This window comes from Simochromis diagramma, unplaced genomic scaffold, assembly GCF_900408965.1.
Source record: "Simochromis diagramma unplaced genomic scaffold, fSimDia1.1 OVJJ01000293.1, whole genome shotgun sequence".
Classification (NCBI taxonomy): Eukaryota; Metazoa; Chordata; class Actinopteri; order Cichliformes; family Cichlidae; genus Simochromis; species Simochromis diagramma.
In genome coordinates this window covers 9,671,023-9,686,606 of record NW_024386801.1, presented here as the reverse complement: position 1 = coordinate 9,686,606, position 15,584 = coordinate 9,671,023, and the positions used below count along the sequence as shown (strand labels likewise).

The 15,584-nt window shown below is 39.8% G+C and overlaps 1 long non-coding RNA gene across 1 annotated transcript in view; it reads right to left on the bottom strand.

Moving 5' to 3' along the window:
* LOC120729777 overlaps nucleotides 1–15,539 on the bottom strand; it is a 61,359-nt gene extending 45,820 nt beyond the window's left edge. The window contains exon 1 of the long non-coding RNA XR_005694996.1: nucleotides 13,709–15,539. This is a non-coding gene — a long non-coding RNA (uncharacterized LOC120729777). The remainder of the gene's footprint in view (nucleotides 1–13,708) is intronic.
* Nucleotides 15,540–15,584: the final 45 nt, after the last annotated feature.

Sequence of the window (15,584 nt, the reverse complement as noted above, 5' to 3'; positions counted from 1 at the left end):
CGTGTGTTAAACAAAAACAGAAAGTGTTTGCTTTGCCCTTTATCCTTTTTTTTTTTTTTCATGAGGCTGGTTTCAAATGATCTGCAAAGAAGTACTGCAACATGAGATGTAAGCTGTCTCCCTGCGATCTACATGATCCACACTTTGTTACAGAGTGCGATTATAAACAATAACGCTGACTGTTATGCAGAGCTGTTTTCAAGTGCCGAGCCACTCCATTCACTCTCAGCTCAAGCACATATTGTGCACACCGCTGCATTCTTGTGCCACCTGCACAAACAGACAGCCATGTACACAAAGCCGCACATGAGCATGCACACATAATCATAACACCTTTTTTTTTTTTTTTTTTTAAATATTGTGCCTCTAGAGTGGCTCAAAACGAGAGAATGCTATGACTGGGGGAAAAAATTCTCTAACTTTTCTCTGGTCTTTACAAATATAAACACTGGTACACTTCTAAATCCTGCAAATCTAAATTACTTCTCGATTTAAAATAAGAGACAATGATAAAGAAACTGGATCATCAAAAACTGTATCCCAGGCTCTGATGCTTCAAACCCAACAAGAAGAGACGCCTTCATTACAACAACAACCTCATTCTAATGTCAAAATCCTACAGAAACACTTGACAGGGCATTATTTACACTCGTCCGCTTCAATAGATAAATGGTGGGCGCGTCTTCACAATAACACGGCACATACAGTGACCAAGTAGCAGAGGGCTAGGAAGGCTTACAGCTGCACCACTTCACCTACTGAAGTAAGTGTACACAAACACTTTCTTCCTTTAGAGCTTTACTTCTATTTTGCAAGTGATTATGAAAAATATGGTAACGGTTGACCCGTGAATGTGACAAATAGGAAGCAGGCTCTCCATACAGCTGTGAACAATTACAAACAGTGGATGGAATGTTTCTCTGCTGCTGCTCTCAGGAATGTGCATCACGGCCCTTTGTCCTGTGAACAAATTGGGGGAACAGACAGTTCAAGCCAGTATAATCTATGCATTGGGCTTCTAAAGCGCTCACAGTTTACATTATTTGAACTTAAACTGATCCTGACACCTGTGAAAATGACAGTGTCACGTTGCATTTTTCCAGTATGCACAATTTAGATTTGACTGCAAGTAAAATGTATTACTCTTACTAAAGTTTGAGGCATCTTCATATCAAAAGGCATATGCTAAGATTTTAGAGCTTTTTCTTAGAGAATGTACACAGTGTGTACTACATGCAATATAAAGTCACATTTCGCTAAAATGCATGGATGTAGAGCGGGTGAACGCAGTGACTTAAGTTAAACTGTCAGTTTAAGTATAATGTCTGAGTGCAGCTGAAGTATCAATCAAATTAAAAGTGCTGAAAATTCAGCTGAAGTTGAGGCACTCAAAGCAGCTCAGATGTCAGACATGTTGAAGAGACTGCGGCGGTTTGAGTACATAAAATAAGAGGTGATTGTTAGTTAAAGTGTCGACTGAACCGTAAGCGCTGGAGCGAGGCTGGAAGTTGTGTGACTTAGACATTTTCCTTGTTGCTCATAGGAGAATACCTGAGACGTGAGAAAAGGTCTTGAAGTGTCAGTCAGAGTAAGCAGCTGAAAGCCGCTGGAACGTCAAGTGAAAAGAAAGAAATGGATGAATGCAGATGAAATGTCCGTTGATGTGTGAATGGTAAAGGAACTTTTAGCTTAACAGAAGCCTCGGCGGTGTTTTCGGTGAGATGTCAGCGTGTCTTTTATTGAAGGAAAATCAAAGTGTCACGACAGAAAAGGTACAACAATAGATGCGTGCTATATGCTCATTATACACTTTCTTAGTTACACTTTGCTAGTGCCAGGTTGGAAGATTTGCCTTCAAGAAGGTGCTGAAAACATTCCTCAGAGATTCTGGTCCATGTTGACATCACAGCGTCACACAGTTGAACATCCATAATGAGAATTTCCTGTTTGACAGCATCTCAGAGGTGCTCTATTGGATTCAGATCTAGTGACTGTGGAGTGCAATGAACCCTAACATCAGCTAGGTTGTAGTGTTTAAACAATGCTCATTTGGTACTAAGGAGCCCAAAGTGTTCCAATAAAATATTCCCCACATCATTTCCCCACCAGCAGCCTGATCTGTTGATCCAAGGCAGGATGGATCCATGCTTTCATGTTGTTTATGCAAAATTCTGACCCTACCATCTGAATGTTGCTGAATCCGTTGTCTGTTCTAATTGTAGTATCAATTTCCTGTTCTCAGCTGACAGGAGAGGCACCCAGTGTGGTCTTCTGCTGCCATAGCCCACGTACTGTAAGGTTAGATGTGGATGTTGCGTACCTTCGTTTTAATGAGCAATCATTTGAGTTTCTGAGCAGTCTCAGCATTCTCCTCTGATTTCTGGCATCAACAAGGCGTTGTTGCCAAGAGAAATACCCCTCACTGGACATTTTATCCTTTGTGGACCATCCCTTGAAAACAACCTAGACACTGGTCGGGCAGAAAACTCTCTCTAGATCAGCAGTTCATCTAGCACCAACAATCATGCCGCATTCAAAGTCACTTAAATCACCTTTGTTTCCTATTCTGATGCTCAATGTGCAGTTCAGAAGGTCGCCTTGACCATGAATATATGCCTAAATGCAATAAGTTGCTGCCATGCAATTAGCTAAATAGAAATGTCAGTTTTTTCAGTGTGTTACAATAACATTACTGAAGAAAAAGAAGAAAAAGAAGAAGAAATAAAAACTACAGAGCAGAGATACTATGCGAATGCACCCAGTTATGGAGGAAACTGTCCATTTTACATGAAAGAAAACCTTCTGAATCTCCTCAAACTTTAATATGATTTATTATTTTTTACATATTTTGACATTCCATGCCTGAGCTTCTCTGTTTAATAAGTGTAACACAAGGGGGAGAGGGGAAAAGAAGTACACATCAATATTTAGAAAACCAAAAACGTATTATAATGAGAGGGAACAAAGTATTCGGTACTGGCAGCCCCCTTTTTAAAAAGCAAGCATCAAAATTCAAATTCTAAAAATGGTCTCTCTTTAAAAAACAACAGCAGTGTGGAGTTTAACCCTCTGTAGGTTTGCAGCGAGCTTTAGCCGTGCAAATTGGGACAAATCCCTTTTGAAAATCTCCATTCCAACTTGACAAGTTTAAACAAAGCAATTTCAGGCACAACTGCACCTGCAGTATTGACGCGCCTTGTCAGGGAGGTGTCTAGCAGGAAGACAATAATTTGTCTACTAACACGACTGAAATGAGCTCAGACTCTGGACGCTGTAGGCCGGGGGGAGATGAAGTGACACCTCGTAATAGAATGGATTTATAGAGGACATCTCACATTAGGCAGAGGCCTTTGGATACACATTTATACGCTCACAATGTGCAGCTTTGAGAGCAGCTCAGTAATGACTTTTTTATTGAAGGTTTTACAGAGATTCTACATTTTTAAATGGATTGCACGTTAGACTGTAAATCACAGCAATGATAAAACTATTGTGATAATTCCTGCTTTTTTTAAAAAAAAAAAAAAGCAACAATGAATTCGTCTCCTAATTGTTTTTATTTGTTTTGTCTATACAATAGAAATGCATTTCTACACAATGAAAGAACTTATCGGTCTGGTTGTATTGCTCACTCATGCCTGTTTTCCACAGACAATGTTGGTTCTTCTGGTCTCTCAATGGGACTTTGTCGACACTAGCAAAAATATAGGATTTTCACAGCTTTGTCCTTTAAAGACACAAAACAAAGGCAGAATGTGTTTTTTCCCTTCAAATTTAGACATTTGTCTGCTTGAAAAGGAGCATATTTTTGAATTGGATCAGCTTTCTCTTTGCACTTCCTCCAGTCGGCCTGAAGGCTGAGGTTGCTAGGCAATGGTGGCTATCTCTACGGTGACGTGATCCCCCTTGGGCTTGATTCTCACTCATCACCTGCGCAGACAGATACAGGGCACACAGACCCCCCCCCCACCACACACACACACACACACACACACACACACACACACACACACACACACACACACACAGTGAGGGATCACTGCTATCCGGAGTTCTTTCTCTCACTCTGCTCTTATCTCTGGGAAGCTGTTGTCACTCACTCATTGCCGTGCTGAGAGGAGCTTCAATGATTGCACCTGATGAGGCTTAGAGAACACCTTGGAAAACCTCTCAGGTGTCAAGCAGAACCAGATGGTGACAATGAAGAGAGCCCGGGAGCATTTTGGCAGCTCAGCACCTCCTCTGTCCACTGCTCAAATAAGTTGTGAACAGAAAGGTGTGTTTATTCTCCAAGCCTGGATAAAGGTAGGGATTTATTTTGATTCTGAAAATTGAAGACAAATTCGCCTTGAAACGCTTGGAGCTCCTGAAACGACCCATCCGCATCGCTGAGATCATTTTCGCTTTTGTACTTTATTTGTTATCTGTGCGTATGCAGACACAAAGAGTCTGACTGATGACAGTTTGGCAGGTTTCTGTGCCAGTCTTTTAGATTTGATGAGCACACTGAATTACGATGGTATAGAAAAGCTGAAAAGTTCGATTCCAGCTGGAGACAGAAATCTGTTTTTGTGGTTGTGACAGGAGAGATATATAAATGAGGAAATAACTAAATAACTGATCTTCTAAATTATTTTGTGTCTTAATTGGTATTTTTATTTGTACAGTTACATGCATCAAACTATATGTTTCAACAGGGGTATTGATAATGGAAGACCAGTTTCTTACTGGAAATGATGATGGCAACATTTTACTACTGTTGTTACAAAAGCCGGGGCTACTCGTCTAATCTCATATGCAAAATGTTTTCAAAGTGAATAAAAAATTTTTACATGCATAAACTCTTATAAATGTCAATAGCCAAAAAGCTTGTTAAAATGACACATCCTTTGATCTACTGGTTGAAAATGTTTTGGTAGTCCCTCCCCGTACACTTCGCCAAAATGCCAACTACTGAGTGCACTTCATGTAGCCATGCTCGAACTGTGAACCAGGGAAATGGCTAAAGGGGAATGCCATTGCATGTCTACGAGTAGAGCAGGTCTGTCAACAGTTAAATCTGTTAAAACTCACTGACTTTGCCACCCACTTAAAAGAAAAAATGACCTTAATGTGAACACACTCAAACATGTTCAAAAGCGTGTCAACAAAGAAAGTAAGCAGTTGGTCTCTGTGCGTCTGCTGCCACGAGTGTTTGTGCGTGCATCCAATGGTTCGGGGAACAATGTTGCTGTCTTTAGAGCAAAGCAGCCCGCGCATTTAAATAATAAGAATAATAATGAAGACATACAAACAAACAACACAAAGCATCCACTTTGTTTCCACAAATTGACCACAGAAAGCAAACAGCAGCTCAATAGAACTAAAATGAAACAGAAGTTAAGCCATGGTTCACCACAACATTATCCCCCACTCCACAAAAAAAATGTCCAGTGAAACACTGTCAGCTGATTACTGGAACTGACACATGGTCTGCTATTACAGCACTTAGAGTTTACTAGTCTGACTAACTGAGTGACAGAACAGCACACATACACATGATTTACACAGTGGTTGTCACACTACATGAAGCTTAAAGTTGGATGCACACCTCATCACTGATCTGACTTTATTTTTCAAGCTTGGACCAAAAGCCTGAACTTTACATGAGGTTACAGTGTGCTGGGAGGCTTCAGTGTGAACGCTCTGACACACAAACAGCCTGTGTACAGCGTACATGCAGGCATAGAAAGGAATCATGTTTTCCATTCCCCCACTCTTCCTTCTGCAGCTGTATCCATGGGAGCACAAATCAGGTCAGGAAAACATATCAGCTCAGGGAAAATCATATCAAGTCCAGTGTGTGTGTGTGTGTGTGTGTGTGTGTGTGTGTCTAAAGCAGGGGCGGGCAACTCCAGGCCTCGAGGGGCGGTGTCCCTGCAGGTTTTAGATGTGTCCTTGATCCAACACAGCTGATTTAAATGGCTAAATTAGCTCCTCAACATGTCCTGAAGTTCTCCAGAGGCCTGGTAACGAACGAATCATTTGATTCAGGTGTGTTGACCCAAGGTGAGATTTAAAACCTGCAGGACACCGGCCCTCGAGGCCTGGAATTGCCCACCCCTGGTCTAAAGCATCAGAGTGACGACTATAGAGTGTGTCGAATAACTTCCCCAGTTCATAGCTGATCAGTTTCATATTAAAGAGTCAGTTTTCCCCATCTGTTAGCCCTAAAGAAAATAAAATCTTGACTCATATATTGATGGATTCATATGCATGTTTGTACAGGAAAAGCACAGTGGTTTTCACCTAGCAATGGTGGGTTCAAATCTACTGGCCAGCTGGGAGTCTGGAGTTTGTATGTTGCTTGTGTGAGTTTTCTTCAGTTACTCAAGCTTCCTCCCACAGTCCATAGAAACGCATGAGGTGAGGTTAATTGTTGTTTCAAAATCGCCCACAGGTGTGAATGTGACCGTGATTGGCTGTCTGCTGCTCTGTGTTGGCCCTGTGATAGATTGAAGACCTGTCCTGGGTGTATCCCGCCTCTTGCTCTATGACAGCTGATGGGCTCCATCCCCCTGTGGCCCTGAGTCGAATAAGTGGACGGAAGGATGGCATATATAAAGTGCACTCCCCTTGTGACACTCAATGTGGCAGCATGTTAAATTTAATAAATGAAAAACTCAGCAGCAATGTCTCTTTCCAGCAATCATATCCTATTTATGAGACACTAGCGCAGTATAAGTTTTCCTCCCCAAACAAAGGCTATTTCTGTTCATTATTGGCTTTTTTGATTTTCCAGAACTCTAAATCATGTGGAAAGTGTAAAGAAATATGTAAAATGTTTTTGCAACTTTGTGCATCTGCTTTTTATTAACTTTAATTTGCCCCCAAAAGTGTGTGCATGCTTGAATCTACTTGAATATTTAGCAGCATCTACAGTATTAAGACAGACCACAGCAAGTCTGAGGCTCGCTGCAGCTCTGTGATCTTTTTCTGTACACAAGTGCAGGCCTGGGATTTATCACAGAGCTGAGAGATGCAGGCAGAAGAGAGTGCTTACATTTCTCAAGGGGCATATTCCACTAATCCTGATTGCTATCTTCGTACTACTAAAGCAAGAGCATCTATGCCTACAGTTGAAAAGAGCTGATTAGCTCTGCATCAAGGGCATTTGCTGATGCACAAGTATCTCTGTGATAGGCTTCATTGGGACTGAGGAAAATTGAGGAAGGTGCTTTATGAGATATGGTGCTTTTGCAGCATTAATTACAAAAAAAAGGACTTTAAAATCCTACAACAACTTGATCCAGAAACCTTTCACAAACTGAACATAAGTGACCTTCTTATGAATATTTTTGTAGCTTAGTCAGATAATTCATTCCAATTCTCCTGGCTCACTGATTAGAGTTTCCAGCTTTGAGACTGGCAATTATTTGGCCTAAAGATTTTTCTTTAAAGGGGATGGGACGTATTTTTAGCAATGCTGTCGGCTTAGCCCCAGGGTAATTGCAACCAGCTGGTCAGCAAAAAAAAGAGAAAAAAAATCCAAAATTAAGTAAAAAAAAATTGAATGGTTGTCAGTGAAATGTTTGTGGTCCTCAAAGGATAAATCCTGACATCAAACAGCCTCTGACTCAACATTATAGTACCCCAAGTAAACAGTTTATGAAACATATTGCCTTTGTTGTTGGCAAAGTACTCTCCGTTTCCTTTTGGTGGGTTGTAGTGTCTGGTGCAGGATTTTACCACCTTATGGCTTAAAAAGTACATTAAAAAATTAATAATCTTCTTTGTACGTTGAACTTACTTTTACTTACACTGCCAGCATACCACTGTGTTCATGTCTATTTCTAACTGAGCTGTTAGCTAAAGCACAATGAACAATCCTGCTGCATTTTTCTCCATTTCAAGTATGAGAGCAGCTAATACTTTGATCAGTGCAGGTAAGTACGTTTCTATTGATAGCACTTTACTTGAAGGAGATCTGCCTACAAGAAAGTCTTTGTTTAGATGTGATCAGCTATAATTAGATTAGCAATTGGACTGCACATCCCTTGCTGGAGTTTTTTCCTGTTATTACACAAGTCTTAATTTTCCATCTCTCATGCAGTAGAACATAAAAAAATTGCAGCCATAACCCTGAATTTATGCGCCGCCTGTAATCTGCTGAAAGATCTGCTTGTGTCTGGAGAACTAATGAGTAATCAAGCTGACTGTGCACACAAACACATGGATCAGTTTTAATTTTCCAAGCCTGCATATTTGTATCTATAAAACGTCAAAATATAAATAGCCGATCAAGGTTGCTTGCAGTCATCAGCCTTGTTTTGAACTGAAAAGGTCCTTCCACAGCCAGCTTTTGTCTGTCTCCCCAGTGGCAAATTATATTCAAGGTTACAATTCAGTCTCGAGTTATAAAGGGTCCGTCTCCGTCTCTATCTGGCCTTGGATCGGGGACTGCCTGCCAAAGGGAAAGGTCTGACAAGTATTCCCGCTTGTATGGCAGCTTTGTGAGTTCTGTGATGAAAGATAGATGCTTGTTCCCTGTGCCCATCCTCACTGTTGTTCAAGTACACTGTCTTCCTTTCTTTAGCTTCGTTTGACCTTAACATTCAGAAATGCTCTGCTTGACAGTCAAGGATAAGATGTAGCCTAGAAGTGTAATGTCAAACACTGTTGTAACAAATAATAGAATAATTAGCATATAACTGTTATCAATATTTATATTAAATAGGTACATTTGTTAGCACTTCTCTTGGGCGTTATTCTATGAGGAAATGATAGAAATGACTTGCAAACACCAACCTTTGCGTGGACATGTGAGAAACAGCACATGTGAGCACGGTTTTCGCAAGCAAATAACTTTTCCTTTGAAAGACACCTCCAGGAACATCTGCATGGGAACACATGTGAAAGGCAGGAAATTCGGCATCTGTCAGCGTGACGTGCAATGTGTTTTTCAAGCACTTCAGAGGGATGAGCAGACTTTTGAGCCCTGGAATCTCCGAGTCCTGAGAGAATTTATGGAGTCCAGAAGCAAGTGGTTTTCATTACCCATGTCATCTTCCACATAAATTGCTGTATTGGGCTCACAGCTGGGGTGCTTTTTGTCTCCTGGCATAATTATTGTTATTGTGTGTTTTCACAATATGTCCACGAGATTGTTCCAGTTGTTGTTAACAATACACTCGGTGTGATGTGACTTGAATGAGAAGGACAGAGGAGGATTTTCATATCATTAACACTCACTACAGTCTACATACTTGCATTATCCTCCCTTTTATTTCACAAAAATCCCCAAAGTCCTTGAATGGAATAAAACCACAAAGACTACTAACAACAGGAATCCCCTACCAGTGTGCGGGGGCATTCCTGTTCCAGTTTAAAAACCATGCACTTTTAACAGTATTCATCTGGCAGAGAGGAGCTGTGAATTATCCGCCAGGAATTGTGGTATAAATTGTGCACAAATTGTGACTGGAAAAATGAACGAACTGCACCTGGTCTGACACAGCTGTTTTACACACATCTCTGCAGCTAAGATCAAGAGGCTGGATTTTGCATTAAGGCCTTGAAAATGTCTTAAAGGCATAAAAAAAAAAGAACAGTGTAATTGTCTCTTTAGTAGATTGAAAGCCAGTGAGTCTTAGGTGTTTAATTTGGTATGCAGAAGGCAGAATGGAATAAAAGATGGAAATATATTCTCCATCCACATAAAATGAAAATCTTTCCATATCTTCATTCAAAATACAGACTTTCCCTGTTGTAGTTCCCCATCAACACAATGCATTTACCAAACGTGCCAAACTAAATGCACTCCAGGGAATCCTTAGCACACTGTGTTGTTAAAGACAACATCACATGAGATGTGTTTTAAGGCCTGACCCACAAAGAATGAAGATCTAACCTCATTCCTTCTGTTTGATTTTGCCTCAAATGCATCGATTTTGCCACAGTAGACTATTTTGAAGAAAAGTAAAACTCTAATTGCATGGATGCAGTGATATAGTGTCTGATGAGCAGAACCCAAAATGTTCCAAACCTGTGTGTACTTGTGTTTGCTTCACATATCATTCCAACTTGCTTTGCCCTGCAGTGTTTTTATTTTTGCTGTCAGTGCGTGTTGTGCTTTGTGTCTTTATTCAAATTATTATTTTTTTGTGTGTGTTTGCAAAACCTTTTTAGAACAGAGTTTCAAAGATGGTTTAAAATAAATCTGTAAGAAAAAAGTGGATATCTCTGCGCATTGTTTACTAGTGTCACTGAAGGTGTGTATGAAGGCGCCCACCTAATTTCTGGTTTCACGGCTTCTACCAAACTCTGTTTCCCCTGTATTTACTAAAAGCTTCTGGAGCTGAGGCTGTAATTAGAGGACATGGGTTCAGAGGGGGGTTGCAGATAAGAGTTTAATTTTATCAGGTGTAATGTGCTATCGGAGCTCATTTTGAACCTCCTGTTTATTGCCTTGTTGTGCTTCTTTAGGCCTAGCAGGTGTTCGCTTGACTTGGATACAGTGATTTAGAACAGCGTGTCCAACCAATCATCCTCCCTTCATCCATGCCCGTCTCAGTGGATTCTTTCTAGCTGCCAGCATTTTCCTTTGTCCTTTGCAGATAACAAGGACACAAAGAAGTGAACATTTGATCTGATAATGCAGATGACCCCAGTGACACCAAATAAAAAAGGATTTTAAAAAATAGTTTAAAGATATTTGCAAAAAGATCTGTTGGTCTGTAAAAATCAAATTCTCAAACCGCAATGACCATGAAATATAATGATCATCAGTAAAACGAAACATCTTTCCATAACAAGAAACATTAAATTTCTACCAATTGAATGATAAATTAAATTAAATGTGAAAAATAAGCTCCACAGGTAAATTAATAACTTACCACAAGAGTAGCAAAAGAGCGCGATGATGAGGAAGTGGATGAAAAACAATTTAAGGGTCGAGTCGTCATGGCTCTGCAGCTCCCCCACAGCTCAACAAGGGAGAAAACTCCTTAGAGCACAGGATTCTCAGGAGGATGTCTAAAAATACTGTTTGAGGTATTTGTATCATCTCACTACTACAGGTGGTATGATGCTTCCTGGGATGCATTACTCAATACATTTATTTAGACAATAAAAAAAAAATTGAGAGAATGTATGTTTTTTGTAGGTTTCTAATTCCTATTATGTGTTCATGCTATTTTATATAGGTTAGTGTAGTTCTATTTTGAGCATTGCAACAATAGATAATATATAGCAAAAAAAAACCCAAAACAAAATACAAAGGACGAGCGGAAACAAGCAGAATGTGCAATTTAGAAAAAGGCAAAAACCAGAAGATAGACATTTAAAGCTGTCTTTATGACAGGCCTTTGTACATAGAGGTATATGGAATCTATAAATATTACCAACCTGCCCACGGACTTAGTATACCTGTGAAGCAAAATACAATTACTAAGAATTTACTAAGAAATCAGTTCTTTTTCACAATATCCAGAAACTAGCAGAAGCTAATATGTTACCAGATTTTATTTATTTCTTTATTTTTTACTTACTTACTTTAATTGAAGTTAAATTAATTTAAATTTTGTGTATCACTGGTTGCTTTTTAAAACTTAAAGAATCGTGTAGATACAGTACTTTAGTTCTGAACCCAATGGTAACAGCACACATATGTTAGTGGAAAGCCTCACACACCCATTAATGCGCTGGGAGCATTTTGGATTTCAATATCTTGTTAATTTTTTGCATTGCATGCTAACCACAGGTACACACTATATTTTTCTTTTCTTTTGATATTGGCTTACTTGATACTGTGTTTTTTTTTTAACATTAAAGCCATGTTTTTTTGCTGTTGCATTGAATCCCAATAGATCTGTATGGGCATTCCAAATTAGGTAACAGCATTTCTAAAAAATAATATAACAAGTGTGTTGTTGAATTCAAGATTTTTAAACATAAAGAATGCGAGGTGGAGCCCCCTGTAAACAACTAGCAACACTGAGGTGCATTATATGACATGCAAACAAAGAATTGCTTTAAGCAATAGTAAACAGTAGTACAGTATATTGATACTGCTATGGTATTGTGCAGTATGTATACCTCAGGCGCTGACAACATGTGAAAAGTGGAGTAGGGAAAGCTCACTAGTGTGAACAATCAAAGTGTGGACACTAGATACAGCACTGGAGCTTCGAGACTATTCTAGGTGTCACAAAGACTCAACAGACAACTTTAATGAAAGACTATGTAACTTTGCCCTCTTCATATAATCCATCTGTGTAGTCTGACTACAACAATCCGTCAAGCGAAGACCTTTCAAGCACTGGGTGGAATTTAAAACAGGTGCTGCACAATTGGTTCCTCCACTGCAACAGAGAAAGAAAAACAGCCACGCCTGCAAGAACATAACTGACAGAACATCACATTCTCCATCCAGCTGTGTTGTCAGTCCAGGGATAACATACAGCATGCACGCAATATACTATGCATTTCCATTCATTTTTAAAAAAAAAGCTGTATTCTTGGAGAAGCACATTTTGTCTCTCTTTTTTTTTCTTGGTGAATTAGTTATGATAGTCTTGATGTAAGACAAAAGATATGCGGGTTAAAACACATTTCATTCTGAGCTTATTCTCTGACACCTTGTGTGTTCTTCAAGTGGCGCTAGAACATCTGGAGCGGATTTAAACTCTGAAATTCTGGCTGGAGATTCAAAGTGGCGACTTTTTAATTGAATCCACTCCAAAGTCTTCTGGCAGGACCTTTCAAATCCATACTCATGTTGCTTTGTCATGTGACCTCTTTCGCAGTGCTTTTTGACTCCTGTGTCAAACTGATAGTGCCTTTTCATGTGGGTACACAAAGGGGTGAAAAGTAATCTCTTTCAGTTGAATGGATTGTCTTGTCAAAAGATGTCTTGATTAATTTAAAAAGATGTCAAATAAAGTGTTAAATATATGCATATGCAATAATCTATTTCGTGTACAGTGTTTACTCACTTTTCATGGTTTCTCTGTGACTTGTGAATACTGCCTCCCTTCCATCAATCCAGGCCTAACCATAGCACATACCGGCTACAACTAAAACCTAGGCTACTGCTGTGTAACAAAACACACATTCACATGCCACAGACAGCAAATTGCTTCTCTCATTCCCCACCACGCCCTGCCTTCATTCTCAGCCACCTGCAAAACAAACTGCGCTGGAAATTTCACTACAAATTACCCTGTGTCTGCCAAATCCCCCTGGGAGCGTAGGAAATCAAAACCCGGGATCTCCCTGCCCTGTAGAAACAGACTGTAGCCCCACACGGGCGCGCAAAATATCTCGACTGAATTTTGTTTAAAATAAGAATCACTATGTGCGTGTGTGCTTTTTAAAGATATTCATTTACTCTACTATTCTTACATTTGCGCTGTGGATTTCAGGTTTTCAGTTTCTACCTTTGAGTATTTCGTAAGATGATCCTAGAAATCACGGCAAGAAACATGTAGTCTCACAAATAAAGCTGAAACTCATTTAAAAAAAAAAAAAGTTTGGCGTTAAAGGAAAAGGTGACCATGTAAAAGTCACCAATTTAACTTCTGACAACGCCAATGCTGTGAACATGCCCCCTACTTCTGTTGCATTTCAAGTCACATTACATTTTGAAACCAGGCCTCCATTACTGCTAAGAAAGAGTGAAAACTGAGACCTGCTTCGCTTCATGGGAAAATCAAAGGAAGGCACATACCTTAGCAGTGAATAATGATCAACAGCATAAACCCAACAGTATGTACTGTTAGTGCCACAGTGCCTCCTGGTGACGTCTCCGCATAACTCCAAACAGACAGGAATGTCGGAGAGAGAGTGAGTCCGTGCCCGATGTGCCAGAGAGATGAGTGCTGAAAGCTCCTTGGAAAAAGGATTAGGACTGTTTATGTTGGCCAAGTGGCCCGCTGCCAGCTGCTCAAGTGTGCAAACTTCTTAAAGCTGCAGAGCTTCGGGTTGGCCATGAATCTTCTCACTCTATTTACCCTCCTCTCTGACTGTTTGGATGATTGTGCTTTGTTCAGGAGGGGGGGAAACCCTCCATTTCAACCCCCACCTCTAAGAAAGCCCTGCTGCTTGATTCCAAACCAGCTTTTCTGGGACACCACCTCCACAGCACACCCATGCACAAAGTCTTTGCTTTACTCCTGGTATGTCTGTGTAGGTTCTCAATAATCCAGGTTATGGTAAACTTAAGAGCTTGAAAAAAAGAAGGCAACTAGACTTTAGGTTTGTGAGGAAGGTAGAAGGTCTTCACAAACCTGAAGTCCACTCCCTTTAATGTTTTCTCCTGGTATGTTTTTCTATTTTTTTTACTTAAATATCCAAGCAAAAAACAACAACAAAAAACTACTTAATAAACTAGAGTGATATCAAAAAGATGTATCAGCAGTAGGATAAGACTGAGCCTGGAGGTGGCAGGATGCCAGAGCTCTGTGGCCTGGAGCTAGATCAGAGCAGGGTTCATGAGCTGTCGTTATGAGATGGGGGTGGGGGGGGTCTCAGGTCAGGGAATAATAAAAGGCAGCCTCAGCAGCAACACAGCTCAACCCCAACTTCTGTTATTGAGCTTTGGAAATCACGAAGATAACGTATTCTTCCCATCGCATGTAGGCTTCAGGGTTACCATTGACAGTAGAGTATTTAAACATGCGTATCCAGTTACTTTAACAGATATAATCTTACATTTAAACAAAACCCTCTAGATTATTAAGCTTTTAAATTGCTACAGCACTTGGATGCAAATTCTCACAGCTCCAATGAGCATCCATGGGGCAAGCATCACATTTCTCATATATTTTAGCTATGCTGATCTAACTGCATGCTGTTATTTCTGTATGCAGTGAGAAAACATAACACTCTGGAGCTTTGAAATTCAGCTGGCTGTGTTATAGAGCTCAGTTAAATTTAATTTCTGCTTGCCAGTTTGATCTATTTTTGCAATCTTTGTTGATTTATAAATAAATCGCTTTGACTTTGATGTCCATTAAAGTCACACAGCAGCAGTTGTTCACAGACCGAAAGTGTCACATTTCTAGTGGATACAAAGAGTAACCGAGTCCACACTGAACAAACTCTTAGCAGGCTCAGCTTCACTATAATGTACTGTATGTAGCCAATGTGAGGTATTTATCCTGCCAACCTGGTTTGTGATAAAGACATTTGCCAAAAGCTGAAAATCCATTATATACACAATTTCAAAATTTAAAAACATACCAAACAGCTGACCGATCTTTCATAGATCCTTGAGGTGATAAGAGCAGCACCTTAAATTTATATTAGAGATATTTTGTTATATTTTTTTTAAACTTAGACCAGCTGTGACTAATGACTGTACAGTCACTGGCTGTGATCACATAATATCCTCTGGGATTAATCAAGTATTCTGATTCTTGCCAATGCTGCCATCTTTTGATATGCAGTGGTACTGCAAAAAAAAAAAAAAATACATTTTTAATTTAAATACATCAAAACACATTTTTATGGGAAAGGTCTGTTATCATTTTGTTTTCTGTCTCTATGTACAGCTGTGTGTGTGTGTGTGTGTGTGTGTGTGTGTGTGTGTGTGTGTATATATA